Raw genomic sequence first — 9,314 nt, 5'->3', positions numbered from 1 at the left:
AATATGCATTAAATAAGGCTTAAAATATTTCTGATACACTAGCTTTCCATAAATTTCATATGATAAATTACCATGCAGTCATTAGCCAACCACTACATATTGGATTCAATGCTTATGGTTTATGACATCACAACCATTTACCATCTTCATAAAATTCTTTGAAATCAGAAGTTTCAGAAAACTATACACAAACTGAGCAAGAAAAGGCAGAGCACTGCACCCAAATCCAGCAAGAAACAGGTACAACCTTAAAATTGCCTTATCAAAGAGGAAAACACAGACTACCATGGAAACCTCATGGAAAACTTTCTTTTATAAAATATTTCTCTAATTTCATAGCTAGATAAAAGATCCCCTATTGAGCATTGTCCAATAAGACATGACATCATAAATGGCACATCATCCTTAATTGAATGTTTATAGCAAATATATTGACATTATTGATCACAATTGACATGATACAGCAAACTCATATTGGGACTCAGTATAGAAGTGTAAAGACTGGGTGAAAAATACAACAGAGTTCCAAGTGAACAAAAGGTAGGTACAGACTCTCAATAACTATTCTTAAAAAAGTCAAAAGCCACCACAATTTGCACAGCTTAAAGATTAGCATCTGATAACAATCCTGTGATTATGTTTATGAATACTTAATAATGCTCTCAGAAAATCATTTGATTTTCATAGTTATCCCCTCAAAACTATTTTTCCTGATCAGGTTGTCAACATAATCATATATGCAGTTCTGCCATTCACCATAAAGACTTTACTTCCTAGAGAAAATGTTGCTCAAATTCATCCCTCATCCTTGCAGCATAGTGTATAGGTGTTTTTTTTTTTTTTTTTAACTAACTCTTCTTTCTCATGATTTAGATAAAAGAAGACACGTGTACGTTGAAAAAATAAAGCTAACAATAGTTCTTCATAGCCAGAATCAAAGTGTGGTATTTTATCAACCCTGCTTTGCTCCTCAGAAGTTTGAGGGTCCATTAAAAATATCTATTATCAGAGTCAAAGTAGTTTTGGTCCCACCTGTCACTACCTCAATTACGGCATTGCCTAGGAATTTCACGGGCAGCAAAACTGCTGGTTTAGGCTCATAATTTTGGAACACCTTAAAAATTTTTTCTATCAATGCTTAGATTTAAATAGAGTTTCTATTTCAATTGTGCAAACTGTTAAACATTAAAATCCACTGCAATGAAACAAATATCAAAGCTCTCATGGACATTATACTCTTCAGCTGTTTTCACAATTTGCTCACATTTTGCAAGGAATTCAGAAATCCAAAAGAAATGTCCTTAACTCTTTCACTGCTAAGTTCTATAATCAAATACTAGAAATAATCTATGGATTATAATGATCAAAGGTAGAGAATTTCTAAATACCTGCAGGAAGAACAGCTTTGTGATTTTCCAGCAAACTGCAGCAAACAGGAGAAAGGGAAAAACCCTCACACAATCATGCATTAAAAAAAAAAAAAACCTTTCTACTCTGCAGACACTGCTTCCTTAGATTGAGACACATTTAACAGCGACACTGCTAAAAAGACACAAAAGATATATCCACAGAATCCAGTTCTATCCCAAAATTAGAGCTGCACTGCACACATTTTTAGAAACGCGAATCTCAGCAAACACAACTGTATTTTATTGACAGCATTAAAAATAAACACAACATAGAAATAGTGAGCCTTTCCTATTCCATTTCAACTTCGGTACCATGCTCTACCAGCCTCCATTAAAAAAAAAAAAGTCATTACCTGTATGAAGAGAACCTGTTAATAGCCTGAGAAGGTACTGGGCAAATTTCAATATTTCACGTTTACATCGTTTTCTACAGCCACTCATCTTAAGCAACAAGGTATTCCTCTGAGAAGAGCCAGAAGTCTTTGCCAATAAAAAAAAGACAGTCTCTGAGGGGAAACTTCTGTCTCAGTTTATGTCACAGGCTGCCTTACAACTCCTGTGGAATTAGCTGTTAGTGCCTGAATCAGAAATTCCTTTAAAAAGCTAGAGAAGCCGGATATAGATAGAACAGTAACAGGGTGGTGAGAAAGGGCTGCTTCTCAGGTCACCAAGTTCTTCTGTGGCAACAGATAGACTGCCGGTTCACACGTGTAGTAACCCACGGTGGCTCAGCTCCGCATCCCCTCTCCAGGAGCAATCACAACCTCACAGACCATTCAGAGGGAGGCGGGGCCTGCGATGCCAGCTCATCAATGAATCAGCATGTAAGCAGGTGAGGGGACAGATGACAGGTCACTGGGGCTGAAACCCAGTGAAAGGAGCCCACAAATGCCATCAAGCCTGCTGGGGAGGAATCTCATTGTCCAAGGCTGTACAAAATGATTCCCCCCGCCAAAAAGGCAAGCAGGAAAGCATGCTGTTCAAGGTCAGACACCAGACAATTCCCTGATACAGTGTTAATCAGATTCAGAAAGCCTAAATGGTGAAAAGGCTCATTTGAGAAGCTGACCCTGATTCTAAACAGATTTGAAGATTTACCACCAAATAGAGGCAAAGCTCTTTTGTCACAGATAAATATATTCTACTTCATGGGCACAGAGGTGGAAAATAAGCTGTTACCTAAATCTGGCTGTGTTTCCTGCACTGTCCAGGCTCAGGGATTTGAAAATTAGGGGGAAAAAAAATCATTGTCTCCTTTAAAATACAGTAGCCTGGAAACCACAACTCTTAAGCCCCTATACTTGCTTCCAGGCAACAGAGCTCCAAAACTAATTTACTGCATTCTCCTAAGAGAACGACTGCCTCAGTTTCCTCATATTTCTAAAAGGTAAACTGCAGCTTGCTAGCTCCTTACCAGTTGACTTAATAGTGAGAACAATTGCGAGAGCTCACAATGTTCACAAAGAACTATTCTATTAAAGATAGTGTTACAGAGGTAGGCAGTTGCTATGAAAGCTAGGAAACTTCCTTGAATGTGCAGTTTTTGGTTTTTTGTTGTTGTTGTTGTTGTTTTTCATTCCTGAGTGCCTTGGGAAGTTTCTAAGATTTGTCGACAGTCTATATTTCCAGGGTGTTTGGTATTTTATTTGTTTTCGCTTATTTTGTGTGTGTGTGTGTGTGTGTGTGTGTGTGTGTGTGTGTATCTCCTTGATATCTCCTTGATACTTAGTGTATGATATCTCCTTGATATTTAATGTACGTGGATATGCCTCCTCCATATTTTAAATACCTAGACAGGACATTTTTTTTCTGACAGTTGTAATAATTCTACTTGGAGCTAATATTTCCCAACAATACTATACATGAAATGATGTTCTTTTACAATAAAGAAAGAAGTATTCCTGGAACCATAGACTTAACAAGATCTAGTAATAACTCGCTCTTTTCTGTAACTCTCCCATATTTCCACCCGACTCAGTGATATCCTCATCTGAAGGAGATAATGAAGGATGCTTTCCGAGAATTTTTAGGACTTCAGTTGGAAGTATCTGAGATAAAAACAGGTTTATAAACAAAGGTTAGCAATACACTTCTTAAGGTTCTTTCTCCCATGCATTTGCCATGAGTGATGGCATCCCAAAGTTTGAAATTGGCAGAAGAAATACACTATTGTAGTTCCACAGCTGGGACAAATTATTTTAAAGCCCCACTTTCTTATCTATAAAATGGGTAACAGGATACTGTTCATTTGTTGGAGAGTGAAATAAGATATGGTATAGATGGCATTAAGCAGATCACTTTCATTCATTTATGCAGAAATTATGTATTGAGCACTTGTTTTGTTCAATACATGGTTCTAGGTGCTGGTCATACAGCAGTAATGAAAAAAGGCAAAGCCTCTGCATACACAGGGCTTACACCTTAGATTAGAAAACAACAAATTAACAAAGAATAAATAAAAAATATCACATATAAATAGATGTTATGGAGACTAGTAAAAACCAGCTTAACAGAATAGAAAGTGAGTAGATTGAATGGTCAATGAAAACATTTCTTCTTCTGGAATACAGATTACAAGAAGGAGACAGCCATCAACCATAAGATGTTCAGGCGAAAGAGCATGTCAAGTAGAGTGAAAAGCTTGTGCCAACACCACAAGCTGGAGAAGAGCTTGGCATCCTCAAGGAACAGAAAGAAGGGTGTGACTGCTGAAGCATACTGAGTCAGGAGAGCCTTCTAGGAGATGATTTCATAGGGGAGGCCAGGGCCTACAAACCAGAGCCTACTAGTATGCAGGGTCTTATAGCCAGGGTAAGGAATTTGGATTTAGTCCATGTGAGCTGGAAAGTCACTCCAGGGAGTAGGAAAATTATATGATCTCTCTGCTATGTAAAGGATGAGTTGTAGAGGAGCAAGAGTAGAAGAATGAACACCTACGAGGGGCATCGCAGTAGTCTAGAGGAGGAGGATGGTGGCATGGCTTGGAGTGGAAATGAGAAGTGGTTGATTTCTGGATATATTCTGAAACAGAATTAGTAGGGTTGGAAATGAGGGAAAGAGAAAAATTAAGGATGACTTAGTTTGAGGCTTGAACAATTAGATAGATAACTCTAATGAATTAATAAAATAAAACAACTGTGGGTAGACTATGACAGTTGAGAAAGTCAAAAGTTCTACTTTGGACATATTAGCACTGAGGTTTTGTTTGTTTGTTTGTTTTAGCAAAGTGTTTTATTCAAGAGCTTCTCAGCACCATTTAGTTGTCAGAAAGAATGGATACCCACTTTCCGTGCCCACCCAACTCCCAATCCCAGAGGCAGAAGTTAAACCATTTGGCGAGAGCTCCTGCTAATGATTATAATTCAGATCATGATAAGGTTTTGGTTGTTCTCTCACCTACTTTCTCCAACCCTCTACTTAACTGTGACTCAAGTAGAGCTGTGTTCCCCTGCAGTTCAGAACAATAGGAAGGAATCATGTCAGTTTTGATCAACCTCACATTCCTGGCTTATTAGAGGCACATAAAATTACCCTGAAAAAACTGAATCCAGTGACTGCCACCTAGGAGGGACGGTGTTACTGTCAGGCAGAATGCAGTTTTGAGAGCTCAAATATTAGGGCACCCTCCCCCTACTCTAGTCTAGGAACAAGGAGCACTAAGTCTGTTTTCTCTCCACACACCTCAATTGCTCATCCTCTCCTGCCTTACTAAAAGAGACACTGAACAGAACTGGTGTGACAGACTTAAGACAAACAATTACATCTGATTAAAATGCTAAGAGATCCTGAGCTGTTGGAGATGAGGAGAGTCGATAGTATGAGCTGATCTTTCCCTTTATTTTCTTTACAGAGTATTTTGTTTCAGCATAAAGCACACTTTCCCAAAGAGGTTCCTGGAGGAGAAATCCAAGAGTCTGACTGTGTAACTCTGGCTTCAGTCCCTGGATCTGTCTTTTGCAGCTACTTCAGGTCCCACGGGAGGAGGAAAAGCTGGAGGCAATATCACTCGGCCAAAGCACCCATGGGGTCCCAGGCTGGCAGGACAAGGGGTTCCTGCTCTAGTACAGCTAGCACCTCTTCAGGGACATGCTTCCTGTCCACCACCACTTCATAGACATATTCAGAGAACCATTCATCTGTCATGCACAGGTAACCTTTGTGGCCATGGTCTTCACCCCACGAATTTTCCACTCTCCATTTCACAAAAGCACCCTCCTAATCATCCTTTTCTGAGACAGCAGTGAAGGTCATGGCGTGGGTCATAAGTGACTCACCAAAAATCAGCCTCTCAGCTTTATTCATGTTCTTCATGGAGACACCAAACACTAACTCAAGGTCATAGACATTCATGTCACTGAGGCCCAACTTGCCATTGAAGTGTTTTCCAACATCACAGCCAAACCATACAGCCTCTCCATCTTTCCATATTTTTCAACAATATTGACAAGCATATCCCATTATCCTCCATTATTTGCAGAATTCGTAAGCAAATACTGCACCAGCCTACCATCCTCAGGCTCCTTTTTCTGTGCTGTGTCCACAAAAGCATTTAAGAAGAAATAACAGCATTCAACCTTGTCTCAGAAAAAGAGGTAAGATAGACTAAATTCAAATTCTTCAATATTTAATTTTCTCATGAATGGAAGTCTCATAACATTCAGACAAGGAAAGATCCAGCATCGCCCTGAGCTCTTCTGGTTGGTGACGGGCTTGCCTTCCAGATGCACAGCCTGTTGGAACACGTGCTGAACACCCTGGACCGTGGCCCTCTTCAGACAGATGTCCAGCAGGTCATGGGTGGTACCAGCAGGCTGGGCCAGTATGAACTGAGGATCGGAATTCAGTTTCTGAAGCAGAGCAGCTACCTTCTCCAAATTCAGTCCTGCCGCATCGTTCATGGTGTCCACGCTGCCTGGCAGGGGAACGGTAGTTTTGAGGTCCTCAGGCAAGCGCCAGGACTGCACAGCGGTTCGCTGCCTAAGCTGCCCGATCTGCCTCTCCCACTGAGATATTTTTAATGTATTCAAAATTTAATACATTTTTCAATGAACCCATTCATTTAAAAATATCTATTTAAAAGGAGAAAAGCACTACAGAACCTGCAGATATCAGAGGATACTAGGAAAATACTACATAAACTGTAGAGAAATAAATTTGACAATTTAGATGAAATGGACAAATTGTTTTAAAAAAATCTACCAAACATGAAATAATAGATAATAATTTGAACAGTCCTATAATCGTTAACTAAATTGAATTTACAATTTTAAAACTCCCCAAAAAAGAAATCTTCAGGCCACATGGTTTCATTGGAGAATTCTACCAAATATGTAAAGAAGAATTAACACCAATTCTTCACAATATCTTCAAGAAAATAGAAAGGAAGTAACACTTCCTAACTCATTTTATGAACCAGTATTACCCTAATAAAGACAATACCACAAAAAGAAACTACAGACAACTATCTCTCACTAATACACACTCAAAAATCCTTAATAAACATTAACAGAATAATTCATCAATATATAAAAAGAATGATCTATCACAACCAGGTGTGGTTCAGTCTAAGGCTCTAAGGTTGCAAGACTGACTTGATATGGAAAAAGCAAAGTAATTTACCATATTAACAAGCTAAAGAAAAAAATCACATAATCACATCTATTGATTCAGAAAAAAATATATGACAAAGTTAACATGCCTTCATAATTTTTATAAAAAATCTCAGTGAAATAGGAATAGAGTGCAACTTCCTCGACTTGATAAAGCACATCTACAAAAACCTACTGGTAACATTATACTTAATGATGAGAGACTGAATGGTTTCACCCAAAGATTAGGAAAAAGGTAAGAATGTCTGCCTTCACCAGCATTATTCAATATAAAATTGGAAGTAGTACCAGTGCAATAAGATAAGAAAGGAAATTAAAGACATACAGACTGTAAAGAAAAAAAAATAAACTTATCCTATTTGAGGATGACATGATTGTCTACGTAGAAAATACAAAAAAAAAAAAAAACTTAAAAATACTCCTAGGGCTCCCCTGGTGGCGCAGTGGTTGAGAATCTGCCTGCCGATGCAGGGGACACAGGTTCGTGCCCCAGTCTGGGAAGATCCCACATGCCGTGGAGCGGCTGGGCCCGTGAGCCATGGCCGCTGAGCCTGTGCATCCGGAGCCTGTGCTCCGCAACGGGAGAGGCCACAACAGTGAGAGGCCCGTGTACCGCAAAAAAAAAAAAAAAAAAAAAAATACTCCTAGAATGAATAGTGAGTTCAGCAGTCATAGAATACGAGCTCAACATTAATTGTACTACTGAGAAGTCATTTGTATTAGCAATAAACATAAAAATTAAAACACAGTATCATTAACAATGGCTCAAAAAAATGAATACTGAGGTTTAAATCTAACAAAACATGTATGAAATTTGTATGCTGAAAATTACAAAACCTCTGGAGAAGGAAATAAAAGATTTGAATAAACAGAGAGACATTCTGTGTTCATGTATTAGAAGACTCAACACAGTAAAGATGCCAATTCTTCCCAAATTGACATATGGTTTAACACAGTTCTAATCAAAATATGAGCAAGATTATTTTTAATATAGAAAAGATTATATTAATTATATGGAGAGTAAAAGAAACTAGAATAGCTGAAACAATTTTTAAATGAAGATTAAGTCTTTAAATAATTCTACCTGGTTTCAAGAGTTATGCAGCTTCACTAGTTAAGACTGTGGTATTGGTAGAGAGATGGGCACATAGTTCAATGGAACAGAATAGAAAACCTAGAAATAAATACACACAATTATCCACAACTGATTTTTGACAAAGATGCCAAGAGAAAATCAGTGGAGGAAAGACAGCCTTTCAACAGGTGGTGCTGGGGCAATTGGACATCTATAGGCAAAAACTGAACCTTCACCAAGATCTCACGTCTTATACAAATATTACCTCACAAAGGATCACAAAATTAAACGTAAAACTACAAAAGTTTAAGAAAAAATAAGAGAAAATCTCTACAATTTGGGACTAGGTGAAGATTTTTCAGACTTGACACCAAAGGATTATTTATAAAAGCGAAATTGCTAAGTTGGATGTCATCAAATTTAAAAACTCTCACTCATTTAAGCAGATGAAAAGTCAAGCTCCAAAATGGGAAAAAATATTTGCAAACCACATATCTGACAAAACACTATTATCTAGAATATATAACGAACGTAAAAAACTCAACAGGAAAATGCATACAACCCAGTTAGAACATGAACAAAAGACATGAAGACATTTCACCAAAATAAGATATTCAGGGCCTCCCTGGTGGCGCAGTGGTTGAGAGTCCGCCTGCCGATGCAGGGGATACGGGTTCGTGCCCCGGTCTGGGGGGATCCCATGTGCCGCGGAGCGGCTGGGCCCGTGAGCCATGGCCGCTGGGCCTGCGCGTCCGGAGCCTGTGCTCCGCAACGGGAGAGGCCACAACAGTGAGAGGCCCGCGTACGGAAAAAAAAAATAAATAAATAAGATATTCAAATGGCAACAAAGCACATGCAAAGATGTTTGATACCATTAGTCATTACTGAAATGAAAAATAAAACTACAGTGAGTCCATCATTACACATCTAGCTGAATGGCTAAAATGAAAAACTAGTGATAAGACCAAAGGCCGGTAAGGATGCAGAGACACTGGACCATTCATACATTGCTGGTGGGAATGTAAAATGGTACAGCCACTCTGAAAAACAGTCTGGTAGCTTTTAAAAAAATTCTAAACATATATCAACCATTTAACCCAGTAATTGCACTCCTGAGCATCTATCCCAGAGAAATGAAATATGTTTAGACAAAAATCTTTATATAAACCCTTATAGCGTTTTTGTCTATCACAGCCCCAAACTGGAAACAACCTATAAACA

The 9,314-nt window shown here is 38.6% G+C and overlaps 1 pseudogene; it reads right to left on the bottom strand.

Moving 5' to 3' along the window:
- Positions 1–3,334: 3,334 nt before the first annotated feature.
- Positions 3,335–6,307, bottom strand: LOC132488125 (bleomycin hydrolase-like; annotated as a pseudogene).
- Positions 6,308–9,314: the final 3,007 nt, after the last annotated feature.

This window comes from Mesoplodon densirostris, chromosome 1 (genome assembly GCF_025265405.1).
Source record: "Mesoplodon densirostris isolate mMesDen1 chromosome 1, mMesDen1 primary haplotype, whole genome shotgun sequence".
Classification (NCBI taxonomy): domain Eukaryota; kingdom Metazoa; phylum Chordata; class Mammalia; order Artiodactyla; family Ziphiidae; genus Mesoplodon; species Mesoplodon densirostris.
Note: the sequence above shows the minus strand (reverse complement) of the source record. Positions and strands in the feature narration are given on the sequence as shown.